General features: G+C 40.3%; 1 long non-coding RNA gene across 1 annotated transcript; it reads right to left on the bottom strand.

Moving 5' to 3' along the window:
- Positions 1–1,421: 1,421 nt before the first annotated feature.
- LOC120758368 (uncharacterized) lies at positions 1,422–7,945 on the bottom strand. The gene is made up of 4 exons (XR_005702871.2): positions 7,816–7,945; positions 6,900–7,007; positions 1,764–1,861; positions 1,422–1,556 (listed from the first exon to the last, which is right to left on the bottom strand). It is a non-coding gene; the product is annotated as an uncharacterized LOC120758368 (long non-coding RNA).
- Between the last annotated feature and the right edge of the window lie 695 nt (positions 7,946–8,640).

Below are 8,640 nucleotides of genomic sequence, written 5' to 3'. Positions count from 1 at the left end.
TTAAATAGAACTGTTATTAAGAGAAACTAATTATGATTTTATATTTAAGGGCCTGGATTTACTCTTACATGTATCATTCCAACTCAGGAGAAAGGCCATTCAAGCAAATGAGATGAGGTTGGTGTGAACGAGTTTAAACGATCACACAAAGGCCTCAGGATATTTATGGATCGCATGACTCATTCCTGTTCTGGTTGGATGATTGCATCAGTGGAGAATTAGTCTATCATCATCCAGGGCCTGAGCCTCTTTTCTCTTACATCACCATCCATCAGGAAACACTGTGTGAAGTTAGTCAGTGTTTCAGTAGACTAAAACCTACAAGTTGGTAGAACTGAGCCCACAGCCCCAGTTCCACATGGTAGTTGTGTACTGACTCTAAAGAAGCTGCCCCATCTAAATCTGGAGATGGTCTGGCCTTTCTTCTTTAGTCTATTTACCTAAAGTAACTCAAAGTTTAGTAAGACCTGTTCCTCATTAGAAATGTGGAATAACTGTGGTCAAAGAACATTATTTTTCTAGCAACATATTCCAAAATGCAGTTTTTCTACCATCAGTCTCCAGCAACGTGTCTACAAAGTAGACATTAAATAGATAACACAAGCTGAACTACTCAAGACTCCTTTTCACACTAAATGCAGACCTGTGAGACGTCTTCAGCAATCCAAGTCCTGGAGTACTTTGGAGTGATTTCGGGGTAAAAGTAAAACAACTATGCCAGAACCAATAGGATTTTTGCCATTTTAGGAACACACCAGGTTTGGTGCTGCTAGAACAACATGTGATCCATCCATCTTACCTCTAAGAACAAGCAACGCCAGCTATTCAAGAAGCTAGCTCACAAAGTGTTGTGGTGGGCTGCTGTGACTCTCTAGAATAGATGATGAGAGAAAGAAATGGCTGGAACATCTCCAGCAACTGTTGGAGCTCCCAAGAGTTTTTTTTTCCTCACAGTAATGACTTTAAGGCTAATTAGAGGCAGAAAACCAAAACGGCAAATTCCCCAGACACCAGGTGTTTTTACGGGAAAAATCTCTTCCCCAGCCAGACTCCATCCCTGTTCTCGACGGTTTCCACGAGCCTCTCCCCGACCAGACAGGAGGTGTTTTATCTCCCCAGTATGTCTGTGCACTTCTCACTTTGGAGAATTGGAAGGCTCAAAATCACCTTCAGGGTGGAGAAGAACCAAGTGTGGATGTTGCTTGGATCCATCTCAGCAACCTCGGGAACTGGCTGGGAACGAGAGTGAGGGGTTTTATCCTCTAGGCAACCAGAGCATCATGTCTCGCTGTTCTCCTGTCCCTGCCCAGCCAGAATTCCACCACAAACATGAACCCGGATTTAAATAATTACCAGTGCAGTTTTATTTCCCACCATTCTGCCTTTTTCTCAAGATATTTAAGTACCAAGCATTGCGTGTATCATGGTTTCACATTCATGTTGTATTTTGCTAGTACCCAGTAGTGCTTGTCTGCATTAAGTGATGTTTTTTCTCTTTCCCCACAAATAAGAGATGTCTGCACCACAACATAACCTTTGGGCAGCTCTATTCATATCTAAGCCCGTGGATTTTTGGGAGGGAAAGAAAAAAAAAAAAAAAAAAAAAAAGAAAAGATTATGTATTTATTCAGAAATTAAATGAGATTAATAATTTTGAAAGCAATTTACAAATAGCAATCAGCCACTGCAATGAAGGTCAAAAGAAAAAGGACACATTAGCAATTGAATCTCTTCCCTTCCTTTAAAGTTTTAATGCTGCATACCTGTTAATAATGGGAAATATTCTTCTTCAAGAGTAGCATTTTCAAAAATTGGTAAGATCCTTTTGCTAATTCTAATCTTCTTTTAATAAAATAATTTGCTAAAAAGGATTATAAAAAAGCATGAAAATGAAATGTCAATGGAAACGCACTGCCCATACAATAAATAGTTAATGTATTTTCTAAATGAATGATTTAAAATAGCTATTAAAGTAAAGAGAATGAGCTTATGTTTCTAGTAATGACTTCTCTGCTTCAGAATGAAATCTGTAAATCCCTGATTGCAATTTCACATCCCAAAAGAACAAGCAGTCCTGGGACCAATGCTCATTGCCTTTATCATTAATACTAGCACATTACATATGTGATTTTTATATCACTGGTTTGAATATTTAGATTTATACTTGTGTATGCTTTATATTTTAAATCCCACACAACCATTCTGTCACAAAACTAAAGCTCTCCTTCAACAAGGCTTTTTTGTACGTACGTGCATACATGTATACACAGACTTTCAGTATAACTACAATTTTATTCATAAGAGTGCATAATGATTCAGGCTGTGATTGTTAATAAAAATGCATTTCTAACCATCAAATTTGAGTCTATTATTCTAAGTTAATTGCATTTGCCCTAAAGAGACTTGCGACTGGCTGTCAGCCTATTTGTGTCAGTTCCATTTTATTCATCAGTCAATCTTGTCTCCTCTTTTTTCACATCCCATATATTGATCAAATAGATTTGTTAGCATGCCTCTGCAGCTTTAAAAAAGTTTTCGTTATTTGTCAGGTTTATTTGATTACTATATTAGTGGAGTGTTATCTTAATTGTTATTTCAATAGAAAATAAATGCCCTTTGATAGTCCCACAAGATTCCCATTAAATATAATCCATATAACAAGTTAGTGGATGAAGTGAATGTGGTAAGAAAATAAACAAGTTAAGCTTATTTTAAAAGGTGGTATATTAATCTGCAGCTGTATTGTACTTGATCCAAAAGACAGGAATAGAAATAAGTACAGTGTAAACCAATTTTGATAAACATCAGTGCCGTATCATTGCATATTATGCTGTGTATAAAATACCTTAACAAAAAGATGTGACATAAAATAAACTGAGGTCATATCTGGAAGAATGGGGTTTGTGGTTATGTGTGAAATTGAACTGTATTAAATATGGCTTTTGACACTAAAAATTAGGCTAGAGAAGCAGTAGGCAAAGGGAGGTGGAAATGCTGTTATATGGGACAAATTTTTGGTAGGGAGAGAAAAAAGGGAAATCAGCTTTCAGGAAAGTATTTATTGCAGCAAACAGTAAGCATGTATGCAGATAGCTTCTTTCTCCACAAATGTATGATACACTGCTTAGTGAAATAAATAAGAGTTTAGCTAGATTAATATTTTGAAACAGCATCTTGTGCACATAAGTCACACAGTTTTGGTATTGAAGTCACAATCCCAAAATTTTTACCTCAATCTTATCAAAGGGGAAGGTGATGCAATCCGTTTTCCCTTATGAATGTCTCAGAAACCTGTCCCTCGTATCTTCATTATCAGCAAGGTTACATAAACCTGGCTCCTTGCCTAACCTTAAATCTGGGATCTGCCCAGCTGGTACCTGAGCTTACATACTGTCAGAAATACCATCTCATTTTGCAAGATATGAGAAGTCCATATGTTTTAAGATAGCTACTCGAGATTAGAACTGTTGATCTAATAAAATTTTTAGGAAACAAAATCTACTGCTTTACCTGTGTTGAAGCACATTGACTGAACCCATTACTTCCTGAAACTGAGATGAACACCCTTATGAAAAACTCATAAGGTCTCATTTCTCTCATTTCTTTGGCCAGGATTAGTCAATCATCTGACTTCAGAGAAGTTTGGGTTCTGGTCTGGATAATTATCTGTAGCCAGCTGCAGGGAGAAGGGATGAGAGTAGGGACAAAACCAGACTTTCAAAAAAGCAATTTTTCCTGGCTTAATCTCTTCAGTCAAGATGAGATGACTTATAGCAGGATGGCCTTGTCTTTCATTGATTTCTGTAGGAGTTTAGGGAAGACTGAAAAGCTACCCTACCTATCAGGTAGAGATGGAATGATGAACACCACCCTAAGGGGGACCTCTCTCATTAGAGCAGGAGCATTTTGAAGTGCCTATACCTGGCCGAGGATGCTTGAAAAATACAATTCCCAGACTGATTTTCATCTGGAACCCCTTTATCAGTATTTCATACTAAACTACCAAGCTAAATCCTCAGATGCCCTAAAAAAACCCTCAAATTTGCAGTCGTCCTAGAGCTGTTAGCAACACTCCTGTGATTCAGAAGCACACGGTGTGATGATAGTTTCAAGCTAAACTGTTATGACCAGCTAGTATGGAATATAAACAGGAACAGATGAGAAGAATACAGCCTCAACGTTTGAGACACCAAAGAAAGAGTGAAATGATTGCTACATAAAAGACATTTCAAAGACCTCCCAGAAAAGCAGGCATAAAAATCCCCAATAAAAAGGCTCAGCAAGAAAACTGTCACACCCCCTAATCCTCAGCAGACTCTAACAAGATGTTCGCATGAGCCAGAGATTGTCTCCTTCCCCAGAAGACAAAAGGCACGGAAATCAATACTGTCTAGCATAGGATTAGGAGGCAAGAGATAGATAAAAAGGATTCCTTAACCTTACAATTAGAAACCCCAACTCTCCAGCCAAAAAGATAATCAGAAACAGACTGCAAACCTGTGTCACAATAATTGCTGCATCTTTTGCTCTTTGAAAGCTGATATTTTCAGAAGATTTTTTTTATAATTTATTGCCACCCCAAGAAAGGTTTTGATGGCCACTTAGCTACAGACAACTGCTGCGACCAAACCACAATTCAGCACACATGGCAATAGAATTATTTCCCAGTCTTTATGTTTTAACCACCTCCAACCAAGCAAAAATTGTATTACCAATGCTTGTACCAACCTCCCAGTAAATTGTACCACTAAAAGCAAAATGAAATGTAATGCACTGCTTCTAACAAATGATCAGCTCACTGTGCCCTGAACCAAACACTTACACAGATTCTTCATGCCAAACCTGGCATAAGCATGTGCTCTGATTAAAAAGGAAACAACTTAGTTGTTACAGCAAGCGTCTTTAGCTTTATTTGGTATTACTAATGCTTTTAAACAGAAGGCAGGGTACTGGCAAGAGTAAAAAACAGACTTGAAGGGGGAGGAAACCTGCAGGCTGGAAAGAAGCTGCAGTCTCCAAAGTCCGACCCTCCTGCTGTAGATAACGAGTGACCATAAGCTGTGAGAGCTGGAGAAGTTTGCTGCACAGAAATTTCAGACCCTTCCTGAAGCTCAGCAGGGCAACCACAAAACATTGACAATGACACTTACAAAGCCTATATCAGCTTACAGCAAAGACTTTGGCACCAAATCATGTATGCTGAGGCACTGTATGTTCCCACTTTACAGGGGGTTAAATAGCACAAGCTCTTATTGATGGACAGTCAGAATTTAAGCAGTGAGTACATCCAAAGTTACAAGTCTTTCCTGGTCTTCCTGGTGCCATCAGGAGAGGAAAAATCAAAAAAATATCTTTTTTCTCCAAGTGCAAAACACTTGCAAACCTTCACTCCATGCTCCTGTGATCCTACTGTCTACTGAATCTTAAATTTCCTGCCTTAAGCTAACTTTACATAGTCTTGTTCAGTGCAAGTTAGACACTACCTCAGAGCTGCCTCATGTTCTGTGGCAGATGAAATAACCCCTGTAAGTAAACTACTTGAAACCACTTAGAAAGAAGTTGGCAGAGATGCAACTTAAACCATTGTCATTTGTCATGGAAAGACAAACAAATCACCCTTCCCAGAAGAATCATGACTCAAAGTAAACACATGGAAAAAGGCAGGAATTTCTGTTCCCTTTTTAGCAAGCTTAAAGACAGCATAAAGCTTGTCTTACACATTCTTGGAGAATAAAAGGGAGAAACGGTATCTACAGATATCTAAGTAAATTTTCTGGACCTCAGTCCAGATGGGAATAAATAACTCCTTAGTCTATCCCCAAAGGCTGCAGCCAGCAGTGTACCAGACAGAACAACCCAGGCTGTGAATGAAACAGGGTGGGAGCAGAGGACAGTGTGGTCTGCACAGTGGCACAAGGAAATTAATCCCTTCTCAGACACACAGCTCCCCAGGGACCCCATGTCCTGCTTGTGGCAAAGCGTCAGAGACTCACAAGCCTTTGACTACAAGCACACTTGTCCCCAAGCCACAAGAAGCTTCGCTGCTGAAAGGCCAGCTATGCTGGAATTGAGGCTGGGAATAGGACCATGGCACCCTGCCTGTTATCTGGAAGTTATTTCCAGGTAAATTTTTCCTCACTTTATAACAGAGCAAGCTACTGGTTAGCACCACTAGAAGCACAATTTGTATTCAGATCAGGATTTACCAAAGAAACTGCAAAACGTTACTTTAGTGACCTCTGTGTGGCACAAAATCCCACATCCACTGGGAACACAGTGCCACCCAAGTATTCAGTAATTTAGATAAGAATTACATCTTCCCCTCCAAACAGAGGAGAAAGACACAGTGCGTCAAATATCACCAAGACTTCAGCTTTGCCAGTTAGATATTTTGAGATTCTCAGAGGCCATGGTGGTGAACAGCAGTGCAAAAGACTAAAATACCTAAAAAGGTAGGAAGCATTACTAAGCAGAAACCAAGAAATAAAGATAGGTGAGCTAAACTTGAACTTTCAAAAAATCCTAAACCCATGGTTCTGAAAACTAGACTGGGGTTATGTTTCATAACTTATTCCTCTACCTTCGAAAGTCCAGCATCTTTATCTGTACCATCAGTAGTAGCAGGGACATGACAAAGCACACAGTTCATTAATGGTGGTTGCCTCAGTTGTGAACATTTTAATGAAGGTTTTGCACAATTAAGATTTTAATTTTGGTGTAGGAATCAGATACAACACTTGATATGGTTTGCCCTGCAGCCAAACACTTCCATCACCTTCAATGAGCATTAGGATGGCCCCTCATGGATAGAGGCAGACTCATTTCACTGGTCAGGTACATAGAGAAAACTCAGACAACGGGATACCAAAAAAAGACAGCAAAAGACAAACTTTACTCACTCAGAAACCCAGGGTTCAACGCTGCATCAGTGAATCAGGATCCTCAAGCAGTCTCTGCCCTTTTGGGTAAGAAAAGTTGTGTCGACTGCATGAAAATTGTTGTGCTCCCTGGGGAAAACATAGAATTATGGAATCACTTTGGTTGGAAAACACCTCCAGGATCATCTCAGTGAGAGACCACAGGACATTAACTAAAGGGAAGGGGTATCTCCCAACTTGTATTAGGACTTCTTTTTAACATACTTGCGAAGTCAGTTAGGGAATATAGCTTTACTTTTCTCTTTCCTCTAAAAACAATACAGCTTTGAGGTGCTCACAAAACACCATGTGGGATAACATGGGCACATCACCAGTGTAGGAACTTTTCCTGCTTATTGAAACTTTCTTTTGCCATTGTTTTCCCAAACTGGCCAGTTCCTTAGAACTCAAGTAAACCCTTCACCTTCTCAGCTCCTCCTCCCTACAGTACATAGGGCATGGCACACATAATTTCAGGTACTGAGGTAACACCTTCCATGCAAAAAAAATAGCTCAATAAGTCTAATTCCATTGGGGAATGGAAGCAACACCTTTTCCCCTAATATTTTTCATCTGTTTCAGCCTTCAGCCCATCTTTACACTGAGATTATTTTTTGTGCTAATGATGCTAAAGAAACATTTTGAAGTTTACTCAAAACAGCAGAGCAAGCACAAAAGTGCTGTGCAGGGGGCTAGGCCTAGAAGCTTTAGAGCATGAAAACAAGCTCTTAACCTCACCATCATTTTCTTACAAAAACTGAGTAAGAACCCCAAAAGTGTTAGCTTAGGAGCCACAAAAATGCTGCTTATTCCCATTTGAATGACCTCATTCTATTACTTTGGTATCAGGAAACCCTTAAGCTGCTTTCTTTCCAGAGCTACTAATTCTGCACCTTACCTGGAGAACTGCCACGATGCTATGTGCCCTCTTTCCTCTGTTTGCCTACTAAAGGAGAAGCAAAGCCTGTGGCCCTCTCCCCTCCCAGCTGAGGATATTTTCCTTTCTGAGGCATCCCATACCAATTAACACCACCTGAAAGCCTTTAGGATGGGGAGCTATGCCAATTTATCTGCTTTCTACCCAACCACTCCAGAATTGGGTAATGCTTATCTGCTCCAATTACTCCTGAACATGGCCTTTGGAGTGTCCCAGCTGGAGCCAACCCAAGAGACCTTTCAGATTTTGGCAGTGGCCCTCAGCAGTGCTCACCATGACCATTAATTGGGGTGTTGTGATTAAAGGATGAGTACACCAGGCTGGGCAGCACCCACAGGCTGGGCTCTTCCAGTAGCAATGAGCTGGCTGTGTTAAGAAATCACATCATCCAAAAATTTTAGAAAACACCATGGCCCCATTAGGAATGGGCACCCAAGGCCCCATTGTTGCAGTCAAAAAGCCTGCACCCAACAGATTCAGTACCTCATGAGGAACTACAAGAGAGCTGGGAGGGGGCTTTTGGGAAAGGCATGAAGTGACAGATAAGGGGGGATGGCTTAAGTCTGAAGAAGAGTAGGTTTAGACTCAATATTAGGAAGAAATATTTTACTGTGAAGACAGCAAGATGCTGGCACTGGTTACCCAGAGAAATTGTGGATGCCCCATCCCTGGAAGTGTTCAGGATCAGGCTGGATGGAGCTCTGAGAAACCTCATCTGGTGGAAGGTGTCCCTGCCCATGGCTGGGGGCTTGGGATAGTATGATCTTGAAGGTCCCCTCCAACCCA

This window comes from Hirundo rustica, chromosome 12 (genome assembly GCF_015227805.2).
Source record: "Hirundo rustica isolate bHirRus1 chromosome 12, bHirRus1.pri.v3, whole genome shotgun sequence".
Classification (NCBI taxonomy): domain Eukaryota; kingdom Metazoa; phylum Chordata; class Aves; order Passeriformes; family Hirundinidae; genus Hirundo; species Hirundo rustica.
The sequence above is the reverse complement of the archived record's forward strand: the minus strand, read 5'-3'. Positions and strand labels throughout refer to the sequence as shown.